Here is a 15,421-nt window from a genome sequence, read left to right on the forward strand (position 1 = left end):
CCCAGGCCCAGAGTACAAGCCCCACGACCAACAAAAACAAAAACAAACAAACAAAACAAGAAATCATATTAGTGACAGAAACTGAGAACATCATGATCATTCATCGTATCTAATGGGTGGGAGTAGAAGGATAAGAAGAAATCTAAAGGGTTCTATATCTATGACCAGGCAAATGTGTTAGTGATATTCTTGGTGATAAGGATTACAGGTGAAAATGATGGATTTAGGGGAAAAAACTCTCTGATAGTTCTAAAGTTTATATTAAACAGATGCAAAGATATATCTTTTTATTCATTTTTATTTTTATTTTTATTTTTGGGTCCGGTCATGGGGCCTGAACTCTGGGCCTGGGCGCTGTCCCTCAGCTCTTCAGCTCAAGGCTAGCGCTCTACCACTTGAGCCACAGTGTCACTTCTGGCTTTTTTTCTTTTTGCTTCTGTGGTGCTGGGGAATCGAACCCAGGGCCTCATGCATGCAAGTCAAGCGCTCTACCACTGAGCTACCTTCCCAGCCCAATAGATCTTTTTAGACATCATCAAAATATCCTCGACCATGAATATGAAAAAGAATGATAAAATTGGGGGTATTATTAAAGGGAAGAGGAAAAGAAAAGTTATGACATAAGTGTAAGCAATTTGAGCACCAGTGTGGACAAGAGTGGAAGAAAGAGATAAATAAGGAAAAAAGAAAGTAATAAAAACAGATTTACAGAAGTAAAGAAAGGAAAGAATTTGCAGGAAGAAAAGGTCAAAACTTACAGAGGTATTGAAGGAAATATGCTATTTGGATTTGAAAACTAAAAGGACATAGACAAGTTCAATAAGAACAGTGTTTTGGTGAACTGGTAGAGATGTAAGTCATATTGATAAAATTTTGAGATATGAAATAAAACTCTAGATCCATGAATTCAACAGATCCTGTTGATTTTAAATGTTGGGAACAAATGCTCTTATCCTGACCTTAGAAGTATTATACAGATGTAACTGTCATGACCTTTACTTAGAGATATTCTGTGAATATTTTTGAAGACTGGCCAGGAGATTATGGATTGAACTACAGCAAAGACAAGCCTAATTTGCCCTACAGTTCCAAAGAGTGACCCATGTATCCACATCAGTTTGGGATTTTATAGAAATATCATTAGATATGTTTGGACATCTTATCAGCCTATTCATTATAAATGTAGAACAAGTAACATCAAGTATTAGGTTGAACTTACAGTTTTACTGATGTTACTGAAGACTCCTCAAATTGATTCTTCTTTAGAATAGAAAATGCCTCAGTAGCCATTGAGACGTCATAACTGCCATATGCTCTATTTAAATCTAATTCTTTTTTTATGGGGGGGGGTCCGGACATGGGGGCCTGAACTCTGGGCCTGGGCGCTGTTCCTCAGCTCTTCAGCTCAAAGCTAGCACTGTACCACTTGAGCCACAGTGCCACTCCGGCTTTTTTCTTTTTGCTTATGTGGTGCTGAGGAATCGAACCCAGGGCCTCAGGCATGCAAGGCAAGTGCTCTACCACTGAGCCACCTTCCCAGCCCCTTAAATCTAATTCTTGTTAGGGATATCTCCATGCTGAAATAACCCTGCCAATCAACCTGCCACAAATTCTTGTATGTAGGAAATGCTCTTATAAACTTCAAGCTTTTATTGAATGGAAGAGTTCAGACATTACCCTCCCCACAAGGATTAAATGCCTAAAAAATAAGACATTTTGCTTTAATGCCTTTCTTTCATTTTCTGATACACATATGCAAGTAGGGAAGGATTCTGATGTAACAATAATACAATGGTGACTTGTAATAACACAATGTCTACAATGGTGACTTGTAATAACACAATATCTAGGATCTAGTGTTAATTCAGTTACGTACTAATTCGTTCCAAAGTGTGTGGATATTTATATTTCTCCTGGGTAAACTAATGAGCTCCAAGAAAATATCCCTAAGGAGCCTTCCAATTCAAATATCAATGTTTGTCTCAAAACGCTTTAAATTCTACACCCTTTAATGTGGACATAGAGTTATACTGTGGAACTTTTCTCCTCCGAGAGTGAGTACTACCCTATTGGTTAACATGGACAAAGTACCTTCATACATAGAATGGGTGTGTGCAAACAAGAAGTGGTAGATTGTCAATGTCTAGTGCATTGAGGTCCCTGGGTAAGGGTCATGAAATCATCAGGACACAGGGGATGCAGTGTGCAAACAGCAATTGCCACTGCATGCTGTGTTTTATTGTTAGTGGGTATTTAAAGACAAGCAAGCATAATCTTTGCCAAGATTTGGTTAGAAAACATTCACACAAAAAATTTCCACAGATACATTTTTACTTAACCTATGAGACAATGTCAAGGTACATTATTATCTAAACTATTTTAGAGCAAGCTCAAACCACTTCTCCAATCTCAGGAAAATGCTTGACCAGCTGTTCATCTATGCTTAAGCAAGCAGAAGAGCCACTTCCTCAGCTCTCAGGAATCTGTGACATGTGTCTGGAGATAGGGAGAGAGAACATTTTCCCTCTCTAGCCTGGCATTCCAAGAGCTTTCCTAATCCCAAACACAGTCCTCAGACAATCCCGAGGCTGGAGCCTGCATCATTCTGCCCCCTCAACATAGACCCTGAGTCTTCACAATCTCCTTTTTTCTTTTGTTTTAAAAGTAAAGCTTTCCACAGGGTTATCATAGAAGCTTGCATTGGCTTCATAAAAATCAAATATAACAGCACAAGCGCAAACAGAATAATAACAATCATAATTTCCATACCACTAGCAGTATGTGAAATGCTTTGTAGTATTCCTTTCAGATCCAACCCTTCCAACTGTTTAATAAATGTATCAGCAATATTAGAAGCATCAACCTTTGTAAATTGTTTACCAAAAATATCATGTAAATTAAATTGTAACTGAGCAATCAATTGAGCAGCAGTAGAATTTTTAAATAAATACTGTTGTATTATATTCCGATCATGTAAAGATTTATTATATTTTACATTAGTAATGTAAAAGGTAGTCGAATTTTAATCACATTTTAACAATAACTGTTTTTCCACAACCAATAACTTTTTTCCTAACCATCCCACTGTCTGTTTAACAACATTAATCTGTGTTTGTAATCAAGCATCAATTTCTACCTGTGAGACACACAATTCATGTGAATCCCGGTGCCATTCTTCCACAAAGTGTTTAGCTTGTAAGGACGTGTGCAGGGCAATTCCAGACACCGCAGCAACAGTGGTAATAGCAATTAAGCTTAAAATCACAGCCACAATGGCTCCAATCATACGTTTTGTACGTTTTAGCAGTTTGGTAAAAAATTCAATAACAACACTATCCAAAGGATTTGGGGACCATTCTCTTCCTAATTTAACAGGTAGCCAAATATAAGTTCCTTGTTGTAAAATCATAATACTATCACTGTCATTAAAATTAAGAGAGGAATTAACACAAGAATACAGGCGACAATTGAAACAAGAAATAGTAGGATAAAATGTAAAGTTTCCCATCAAAAATACATAAGGCAGGGATACACAAGCAGTTACATTATAAGATTTATACAAAGTAAAATTATAAGTGGACGCAGAGTTCGCCGTCCCCGAAAAACGATCCATTTGATAGCATCACGGGTTTTAGCGCCGCTGCGATCTTCCAAAGATGAGTTTGAACAGCAGTGGGTGCAGCCATGAAAGCCCATCGAGCATCTGTAATGCCTCCATCTCCCCAGGCCATCAATCGAGCTCCAATTAATGGCATCCGGCATCCTAGTAACATTTGATAAATCACATCTGGTAATATTCCATTCTAAACATGTGTTAATAAACTGTCCAAAAGGTCCCCAATTAATGAAACTATTGAACTTTTTTCCAAATGTTCCTCTGCACTCTTGCCACACAAAAGGCTTATATTTTAAATCAATATAAGTAAAATCAGGGCACATAGGTAAGGATAACTCACCATCAAAGGTGACACTTTCCCAGCTACTATTAATGGACCAAGTAGTTAATCGCTGTAGCTGTTTTCTAGAATTGGAAGTGCGTTTCCCAGGTAAAACCCAATGTTGCCAATTCATAACTAAACAAGGCGGAGGCCCCAAACAAACAGGCAAGGAATGAGTATAGTAAGTAAAATTTAAAAAGTTACCATCATCCTTATTATAAAATGTCAAATTATTCCAAGGAGGAGATAAAATAGCAGGAACAGTATAGACGGTTATCTCCATGTCTCCCCAAACAACAGGTCCCAATAAAGGAGGGTTAGGAACAAAGGCCCAATAACTTACGTTAGCATTAGCATGGACAGAGTTTACAGTAAGCAGGGCACACATGGCCAGGAACAAGTTCTCAGCCGTGACAAGTTTACCAGTGTGACAGATTTACCAGTGCGTTGTAACATCTTTTGTCCTTCTCCAGTCAACGTTTTAACCTGCCCCCAGGTGGGCAGCAGGGCTTTCTTCTTTCTCAACTGGTGGCTGATTCCTTGCAGGATACTGGGCTGTCCTCACTGGGCCACGTCTGTATCCATCTTGCAGGAAGCCAGCATTGTTTGCCATCCTGTGTAGACACAAAACCCTATCCTCGCCCCTTATGTAATAATGTTCCTAGTTGTCATTTTGTGTTCAATGTAATCTTAATCCTTATGGGAGCATTTAAATAAGGTTTTTCTGATATTTGTTCAAAATGGCGCTCAGCTCTAGTTAAAATATCTCCTTGTGGTAAGTTTAAAAAATTAAGAACAAAAAGAGCTTGATGTAAAATTGTTTTAGGATTTTGCATGGAAAACCACAAAATATCCATACTTTTATTCAACCTTTTCCTCCTTTTTAATTTTTTAATTTGTTGTTTTAGTGTGCCATGAACTCGTTTAATAATGGCTTGTCCTTGGGGGTTAGATTCTATTCCTGTAATATGTACCACATCATAAAGTTCACAAAATCTTTTAAATTTAACACTTTTATAGGCTGGTCCATTATCAGTCTTTATTTTGGCAGGCACTCCCATAATGGCAAAAGCTTCCAATAAATGTTCTATTACATGGTTAACAGTTTCTCCCATAAGGGCAGAAGCCCAAACAAATTTAGAATAAGTATTTATTTATAACATGTACAAAGGAAAAACGGCCAAAGGCTTGCACATGGGTTATATCCATTTGCCAGAGCTCATTAGGTTGTAATCCTCGAGGATTTACTCCAGCAGGTACAACTCTTAAATGCATTGATCTGCAAATAGGACACCTTTTTATAATTTGTTTAGCTTGAGAATAAGGTATTTTATAATGCATATGTAAATAGCCAGCATTTGTATGTAAATGAGCATGATCCTGTTCAGCAGAAGCAAAACTAATTTATCAACCTGATTATTGCCATATACAAGGTACCCAGGTAATGAAGAGTGAGCCCTAAAGTGAGTTACAAACACTTTGGCATTACGTTGTTGTAGTAATGCTTGTAATTGTTTAAATAATTGGTTTAGCTGGGGTTTAGATGAATAAGTAACAGAAGTGACTGTATTAGTCACAACTCCTACAGCATAGGCAGAATCACTAACAATATTAATATCTCCCACAAAATCTTTTAACACTTTAATAATAGCAAAAAAGTTCATTTTGTTGAACTGATGTTAAAGTAGTTGTTTGTACCCAATGTTTATTTTTTGTCCAATAAGCACTTTTTGTTTTGGAGCCATCTGTAAAAATGGTAAGAGCAGTGGGAATAGGGGCCTTGGTAATTATATCAATAATGACAAATTGTTGTTTATGCAAGCAATCCCACAATCTACCCTTGGGGAAATGATAGGAAAATTGTCCAGTAAAATTTACTAATGCTATTTGTAGCATTTCAGACATGTTTAACAAATATTCTACTTGGTCTTTTGGCAAAGGAAAAATAATTTTAAATCATACCCTGATAGGGTAAATACCCGTTGCCTGGCCTGTTGAATAATAATTGCCAACTGTTGTTTATAAGGCATACTATTTTTTGTAAATCTATGCTGTGTATAAATCCATTGTAATGGTAGCTCATTTTGTCCTAAAATTCCTGTTGGGTATTTCCATGTATCTAAAATATATAAATTTATGGGTTGATTTAGCGTTACTCAATGTAAAAACATTTCTTTTATTCTCTGTTCTATAAATTGTAATTTTTTTTAGCTTCCTTAGTTAAAGTTTTTTTGCTATGTAAATCAGGATCCCCTTGTAACAAAGAAAACAAATTATGTAACTGATAAGTAGAAATTTTTAAGGCCAGTCGCATCCAATTAATATCTCCTAATAGCTTTTGAAAATTATTTAACATGTGTAATTGATCACGTCATAAAGATATTTTTTGAGGTGTCACTGTTTGTCTAGAAACAACATATCCTAAATATTTTACCACCGTATCCTTTTGTATTTTTTAGGTGCTATCATTAATCCAAAATCTTTAAATATAAAGGGAAAGCATCTTTTATAGGAATTTTTTTATTGTTTATTTTTGATCTATACTCCCTTGCCCAGTGCTCCCCTTTTTAACATTTAGGGTAAATTTTTGGTCTTCTCTTGTTAACTCCAGTAGCTTTTTTACAACTTTTTTTTATTTGACCACATCCAAAACACTTTAGATTAGAGGGTTTTGTTTGCAAAGCATGCCAGGTAGTGGCCATAGTTTCAGCAAACACCTGCATACGCCTGGATTCAGATATAATATCTCTGCAGGCCCTCAAATATGTATTCACATCCCCAGATTCTTTAATAGGCAATAGGGCCCGTCTACAGTCCTCATTAGCATTCTCATAAGCCAACATGCGCAGCAGTTGTTGACTTGCAGCCTCTCCCACAACAGTATGTTCCAAGGTAAATTTCAATCGCAATAAAAATTTAACATAGGGTTCATTAGGTTTTTTAATTACTTTAGTTCAAAAGCCATAATGCTCTCCTACCGGTCAAATCCTTTCCCATGCCTCACTACCTATGTCTCTTAATTGCTCATGGATCTCTTCAGGAGAGTTCACTTGCATATGAGCATCTGCATATAGTTCTGTTCCACAAAACATGGGAAAGGTTATGACCTGTAGGCGTGGGTTACTGCTCTGTGCATTTTGTCTAGCCCTTTCTGTACATAACTCAGTAAACCACATTTGCCATCGTAGGTATTCAGGTTCCTTAAGCAAGGCTTTACAAAGCATCTTCCAATCCTCAGGAGCAAAATTATTGTAATGTTGAGCAAGCCCATTAAGCAATTCCTTAACATAATGAGACTGCTGACCATACAACGTCACTGCCTTCTTGAGTTTACCAATATCATCAACAGCAACACCTTTATATCTGGCTGGTTGAGCTATACCATTCATAGGGCGTGGTCGAATTACAGGATAAGAAAAAATAAACATTTCTTCATCAAACTCACTGTCTGAGCCCTCTGTTTTGTGAGGGAGTGACGCTGTAAAGATTGCATCGGCCAGCGGAGGAGCCAAAGGCTGCTTTACTTTCACTTTCTCAGGTTCTCCTTTCACTCTGCTAATTTCCAACTCCATATGTTGTAATTTTGATAAAATCAATTCCATTTGCTCAGACATTTTATTACACTTTCAGTTTGTTCCTTTTAAGCCTTTTTTACCTCTTGTTTTTTCTCTGTTAATTGCAATGCATCCTTATCTATTGCGTCCTTAACCTCAGAGTCCAATTGTAAATCTACAATAGAAGGAGTGGCCTCTTTCTTTAAGTCCGCTATTAATCTTTCCTCATTCAAGACTTTAAAAAGGGTATGTAAAATAACCCAAATGGACCAAAATCTAATAGGAATCTTTTCCCCTTCTCAAACAGCTCTTTCTACATTATTTTTTACTCGTTTCCAATTATCAACATATAATGTTCCTTCATTGGGGAACCAAGGATTCCATTCCCTAACTACATTAATACACATTTCTATGTCAGAAGAAGAAATATTTACACCATAAGCAGCAAGTAAATGTTTAAGCATATGTAAGTACGGAGTAGACCTAACTTGTCCCATCACCCTGTAATTAAAAGTACTTACCTGAATATCCCTGAATTCAACAATGCAGGGTCCCTGTTCAGGCGCCAATCGTCAACGTCTAGTGCGTCGGGGTCCCTGGGTAAGGGTCACGAAATCACCAGGACACGGGATGCAGCGTGCAAACAGCAATTGCCACTGCATGCTGTGTTTTATTGTTAGTGGGTATTTAAAGACAAGCAAGCATAATCTTTGCCAAGATGTGGTTAGAAAACATTCACACAAAAAATTTCCACAGATACATTTTTACTTAACCTATGAGACAATGTCTAGGTATATTATTATCTAAACTATTTTAGAGCAAGCTCAAACCACTTCTTCAATCTCAGGAAAATGCTTGTCCAGCTGTTCATCTATGCTTAAGCAAGCAGAAGAGCCACTTCCTCAGCTCTCAGGAATCTGTGACATGTGTCTGGAGATAGGGAGAGAGAACATTTTCCCTCTCTAGCCTGGCATTCCAAGAGCTTTCCTAATCCCAAACACAGTCCTCAGACAATCCCGAGGATGGAGCCTGCATCATTCTGCCCCCTCAACATAGACCCTGAGTCTTCACAGTAGATGAAATGGAAATAGAGCAACTGTGAAATCAAAAGGAACATGCAAAAAAGACAAAGGCACAAAGTAGAATGTGCCAAAGAAATGCTGAGGTACAATTTCAAATAATGTGCTTAGGTGTGAGGGTGTGTTCAACGTACAGCATCAGACAATATGTTGGATACCTTGAGAAAAAACTGCATTAAAACATTCTGGGACTATCATACAAGCAGAAGCCCATTACGCTGACTCTAATCAGCCACAACATCATCAATTTAGGGAGTATTTTCCAAGAGCATACTGAGAAAAAAGGGCTCATCACAATTAGTGTTCAGGTTGAAGTAATGACAATCACATAGCTTTTCTTATAAGTCTTCATTTATTTTGGAGCATTAAAGTAGGAAAAGCCAAGTAAATATTTTGCATGTATCTAAATTAAGTGGGATGTATTATATTGCTCTTTCTTTACCGTGGAAGTTATAGGTTATGTCTTTTTATACTGTAAGTTTGGACAATTATCTGCTTTCTGTTATTTTATTTTCTTCCCCTTCTTTTGCCTTTCCACTTAAAGAGACATATATAGCTTGCAATTCTAAATCATTCAAAATTATCTGAATTTCTTCATACTTCTGGCAGCCTCCTATATCTTTCCCAAGGGAATATCTTCTCACTACCATTTTTATCCCATATGATATTGGATATCTTCCTGCCTAATTCAGTGCTAGATTAGACTCATCCAGATATCTCAACACTTGTACCACCATAAAATCCTATCTTACTTAGAAATCATGATTTTAGTATGTCTGGTGGCATCTGTCATTTTTGAATGACCCTAATTGATACTTACATGCAAGCATGTTTTAAACCAATATGCCTCTCAATAGATGAATGAATCAGCAAAATGTGGTATATATATATATATATATATATATATATATATATATATATATATATATATATATATGGTGGAATTCTATGCTTCCAATTCATAAGAAAATGGAAAGACTTGGAAAAATCCTAAGTAAAATAAGCAAGACACAAAGAAACAGATTTCATGGTTTCCCTCATGCAATAAGTAAGAAATGTCTAACAGTCCTAGCAGATGAGCAGAATGGCTCAATAGCTATGTATATATGATCATATAAGATCATGCTGAGCAAAATGAACTCCTAGATATGGAAACAGAGGTTTTTCTTTGTGGTTGTTGTTTTTAATGTACAATGTGATTTCTTTTTTTTCATTTGTGTTTTTCCCCTATGTTTTATTCCCTGCTGTATTTGATTTCAGGACCCTGTGTATTGTATATACATTTATCTTAATTTGTCAAGGGAAGAGGAACAACAAAATGATGAGACAAAGGGCAAACCAGTGCAATAGCAATACTCACAAGACAATATGTTGGAAATTTACATTACAACTTGTGAGGGGTATTCTAGTGAAGGAAAAGTATGAGAAAAATAAGGGGGGAGGTAAAAAAGTTCGACATGTTATGTATTTACTACCTTACAGTTACTGCAACTCCTTCAATACATCACCTTGACAATAAAATTAAATAAAAAAATAAGCACATAAAATATAATTTCACTGTATTGGTATAGTAAAATTATTCTATGTGTATTAACTTTTTAAAAAATGAACACTATTTGGCATCTATTTGAATTCATTACCCCTTCTTTTCAGAGGGTCATCAACTTGAATGTTATACAATATTTTCACAATATACTTGCCATTATATTGAAAAAAACATAATTTTAGTATTGTCCCATAGTAAAACAGAAAAGTTTAATTCTATGGAAACTGCTAACTTTTAAAACTGAATAAGAGGACAAAATACATATTTTCTTCAAAATTCCTATGACTACTAACTACTCATTTTCAAATTCTGAACGTTCTGTACCAGAGACATTCAAAACAGTACCTGTTTGCATGTTACTTAATTCTGCAATAGATGCAAATTCCAATGGGGTGGTACATATTGAGAAGTCAACAGAAAAAATAGCCACATTCTGGTAGAGGATAAAACTATAAAATATCTGTAATAATTAATTCCTCAAGAGTAAACATTTGTTCATCAGAGTAAGCTATTATTTCTATGACCAACAATCCCACACTTTTATGTCATAAAGTTATCCTAACCCAACAGTTTCCAACTTGTAATGTGCATGTTAATATTCCCTAAACTTACAATATGACTAGCTTATCATTATTGTGAAAAAATACTACACTTCTGCTAATGTGATGCCCTTCCTCTTGTGGAAAGAACACTACACTAAACTTTGCTGCAACATTTCCCCCCCAGTAGTATTCTTGAAATCAGAACACTTGCAAATATTTATATTTATTTTTAATCTATTATAGATATTCCAGAGACTAAGATCGGAAGATTATGGTTCAAAGCCCACCCAGGCAGGAAGTTTCCTTAGATTCTTTTCTCCAATAAACTGCTCAAGAAAAGCCAGACACAAGTGACACTGAGGTTGAAGTGGTAGGGCATGAGCCTTGAGCAAAAACAGGCTCAGAGAGAATGGCCAGGCCAAGAGTTCAAGCCCTAGGACAAAACAAAAAACAAAATAAAAACAAACCCCAACCCTAGCATTTTTCTCATTGTATACAGAGGCACATAATTAAGGAAATTGCTTCCTGTGTTACAAATAGATAGAAGAACCAAGATGTCACACACTTGCTCTCTTCACACCATGTTACACCAAAGCCTCAAAAAGTTGCTTTTTCTAAATTTATAAATTGGTATCATCCATTTGTCGGCAACTCTGTCCAGATTATTCACGTTATCATTTTATACATGAACTGATGGAATTATGTATTAACTAAGTTCTAATTATACCTTGCTTGAAAGAATATTTTAGGCAAATAGAATGCCAGAATCATTTGTGAATTTGTCAATTAAACCCTCTACTTAAAAAGAATTTTGTAGTATTCTATAGAATATGAAATTACAAACAAAACCAAAATATTTATTTTAAATCTAAATTCTAATTTAGCAATTCTACAAAGTCTTACATTAGATGAACTTTGCTATTTCTCCAGGTTTAAACTTTTGTAAGCCTTCAAGATTTCTTTGGAATCCAACAGAATGATACTTACTTTTTCAAATTTTTGGTTGGGAAATCATGAGCCATTTCACATCTAGGAATATTCTGTAAAGAAGAGAGTATTAAAAACACAACTGAAGATTATAAATGACTTACATTTCAATAGGAAACGACTTCTCAAAACATAATGACAAAATTATCCCAAACTTCTAACTGTGAATCCCTTTCTTGTTATTTGGTATGTTTCATTGAGACAAAATTATACTACCTGGTCCAGGGAAGGTATCACTATGTAATTACACTCTCTAATCTCCTGTCTTAGTCTGAGTGCTAGAATTCCAGGCTTGTATCACATTGCCCTGCCATAGTTTGTTGGTTTATTTAATCTAGATACAGACTAGCGATTCTGAACTTCTCCAATGATATTATTCACTAGACTGACTGCTCAGACTGTTTATGTACTATTCTCAAAGATGTTCTAATATTTGACACAGTATATGAACATTTTCAGATGCACCTGCAGGGGTCTCTGATTCATTCCTCATTGGATCTGATCCCTTTAATAATGATTACATGACTTTCTTACTATCTCTGGTCCCTACCTATGTAATATACTCAAACATTTTTGAAGAAAGTTCACTTGAGGACTTTCTCATAGCAAAAATTATCATTTGATCTAGTCTTACTCAGGACATATTTTCTATTGTTTTCTAACTTTTCTGCACATTCTGAGAGTTGTTTCATTTGTGTATGTGTGTTTGCACATAGAAGTGTTTCTGTGTGTATGTGTATGTTTGTATGCAAAATCCTCAAGCTCTTATTCAACAATCTTGCTCATGACTAGTATTCCATCACTTGAGGCAACCTTCCAATCCAGGTTTTTGGTTGGTTAATTATAGATAGTGTCTCAGAGACTGTTCTTCCCAGGCTGGATGCACACTCAACTTTCCAGTCTCCTTTATATTCTTAGGTTTTATTTTTCCAGGAGTATCAACTTTTTTTTTTTTTTTGATCCGGTCATGGGGCCTGAACTCTGGGCCTGGGCGCTGTCCCTCAGCTCTTCAGCTCAAGGCTAGCACTCTACCACTTGAGCCACAGCACCACTGCCAGCTTTTTTCTTTTTGCTTATGTGGTGCTGAGGAATCGAACTCAGGGCCTCAGGCATGCAAGGCAAGTGCTCTACCACTGAGCCACCTTCCCACCCCAGGAGTATCAACTTTTAAACTAGAAATATTTTTTGAGTGTGAAGTCTAAGTTCTAGCCCATATTTTTAACTCAAGGATTCATATAAAGATAGATGAAGATACACATTACAGATCCTGAGTGTACACTGTTAGAAATGTGATCTTAAACCATGTGCCAGTGGCTCACACTTATAATGCTAGCTACTCAGGAGGCTGAGATCTGAGGGTTGCAGTTCAAATCCAGCACGAGTAGGAAACAATAGCAAGAAAGAAACAAGTTGGGGCTGGGAAGGTAGCTCAGTGGTAGAGAGCTTGCCTTGCATGCATGAGGCCCTGGGTTCAATTCCTCAGCACCACATAAGCAAAAAGAAAAAAGCTGGAAGTGGCACTGTGGCTCAAGTGGTAGAGCACTAGCCTTGAGCTGAAGAGCTGAGGGACAGCACCCAGGCCCAGAGTTCAAGCCCCACGACCGGACCCCCCCCCGCAAAAAAAAAGAAACAATAAATTGTGTCCCTATCTTGGGGTTCATTTCACTTAACACCATCTTATATGGCCATATGTACATGGATAATGTTTTTATAAGTCATTTAAATTCCATATTTTGTCTTTACTAAGTTGTCTCTGAAACACATGTTATCTCATGTCCAATGATGTCTTTGTGCTATTTCAATGGTTTCCCTTATTTGCAATAACTAGTATATGTCTGAGTCAAGCAGTAAAGGTCAGATAAGATGATGTTAGGGGAATGAACCCCAAGATAAATATTCAAATGTTTTTTTTGTTTTTTTTTCCTTTCATGCAATTGTTTCTAACATATTATAAGTTTATATCTTTGTTGCTTTGTATGTCCCCTCCCCACCGTATAACCCATGCTTTCACTGTATTTTATGTTGGTATTTGTGGAAGGGAAGGGAAAAAACAAATTGTTTAACTAGGGATACAGGTGGACCCATTGCAATAATGAGATGTACAAGTAGTTATGTTGAAAAACGAACTTTACAACTTTGGTGTGGTGTGGGGGGTAGATCGGGTGGGGGGAAGGGGAGTATGGGAAGGGATTGGAGGGGAAACAAAGAGGAGGCAACAATGCTTGATAAGAAATGTACTCCTGAGGGGGGACCCAGATGGCGACGGGGCAGTAGGGAAACGCCACAGCTCTCTCCAACCAAAAAGAGAGTTCGAGTTCCAACGCTTAATCTCCCCAAGAGACAGACAACAACAAAAAGACAAACACTCAGAGAAAAACCAGAGGCAGAGAATAACAAAAAAAGAAAGAGAGGAAAAGAAGAATTTCAAAACAGAGAAAAGCGAAGACCCCTCCACCAACCTTTACTGGCCGCGCGGCAGTGCGCCAAGCCGCCGGCCAGCCGGCCCGGCAGGGGCTATGGGAGCCCCAGAGACACAGCAGAGACACAGGGGGCTGCTTTCAGAACATCAGGTACTGGTTTGCAGAACAGCAGATCGCCAGGAACAGAGAAACCTACCAGCCGGGAGTCTCCACGAGGATCCTACCCCCACCCCTCACTCTCCACCCGAGCAGAGAAGCTCCATCCCGCCAAAGCCGCTCGGCATCAGCAGAGTGACAAAAGGACCTGTCGGCAGACCACCCAGCCCGCCTGATTGCTATCGCAACGATCCAGCACTCTCCACCCGAGCAGAGAGGTTCCATCCCGCCAAAGCTTCTCAGCGCCAGCAGCGCGACAAAGGGTCCTGTTTGCAGACCACCCGCCCACCCAATCACGATCGCAACGACCCGGCGGGGTCACTCGGGCCCCAGAGGTACGGAGAAGAAGCTGCCTGAGCATGGACACTCTTGACCCGACAGCTTCAACAGAGGCAGAGACAGAAAAGAATGACACAGAGCCACCACCGCCCAACCCAGCCCGGATTGCAACAACTGACGACCTACACCACACAGAAACAACCAGCTCCAGGGTGAGTACCCCACAGGGGAAGTGTATCCCTCAAGGGAGACCAGAGCTGGAGGGAATCCCCAGAACCTGACCTAGACACCCTACCCCAGCACCCGGACCACAGGACCCACTAAAACTGGGAACTGTTTGAGAGCTCCACCAGCCCGTGGAGCACACTCAGCTGGCCAGGCTAGAGCAAGAGCACCCCTGGAAGGGAGCTTAAATGCCCAAGCCAGGAACAGCGCCCCTGGGTCAAGACTACCAACAGTAGAAGAAATTTGAACTGTGTCCCCCAGGCTGTATAACCTAGGTGGTATACACATCAGCACAGGCCTAACGAGTGCACTCCAGGCTGCATAACCTAGGTGGTATACACATCAGCACAGGCCTAACAAGCGTGCTCCAGGCTGGGGCCGGAACCAGGCCCGGGGATCTGGCGCCTGAACAACACAACCAACTCCTCCCAATTGAAGTAAAAAGCTGAGCATACGCCTCAACAGAGGGGAGAAAACCAGGAAACAACACTCCCCCGGGAAGCACGCCTGTGACAACAAAAGACCTGGAGGCCCAGGACAAGAGAAGCCCAAACCCCACCAAAACTCCACCCATATACCCTAGACTGGGAATTGGGCAACACAGGCTGCCAGCACCTGATAGTAAGCAGGAGCTCAGACTGTTAAGGCAGCTCAGCAATAGAGTGATAGTCTTGGATGTATGAGGCCCTGGATCT

At 38.5% G+C, this 15,421-nt stretch overlaps 1 long non-coding RNA gene across 1 annotated transcript; it reads right to left on the reverse strand.

Annotated features, from left to right (window-relative positions):
- Positions 1-2,224: 2,224 nt before the first annotated feature.
- Positions 2,225-8,358, reverse strand: LOC138827092 (uncharacterized). Its single transcript, XR_011371957.1, has 3 exons — positions 8,014-8,358; positions 4,379-4,552; positions 2,225-3,763 (listed from the first exon to the last, which is right to left on the reverse strand). It is a non-coding gene; the product is annotated as an uncharacterized lncRNA (long non-coding RNA).
- Between the last annotated feature and the right edge of the window lie 7,063 nt (positions 8,359-15,421).

The sequence above is a fragment of the Dipodomys merriami genome, unplaced genomic scaffold (assembly GCF_024711535.1).
Source record: "Dipodomys merriami isolate MVZ:Mamm:240054 unplaced genomic scaffold, mDipMer1.0.p SCAF_150, whole genome shotgun sequence".
Lineage (NCBI taxonomy): Eukaryota > Metazoa > Chordata > Mammalia > Rodentia > Heteromyidae > Dipodomys > Dipodomys merriami.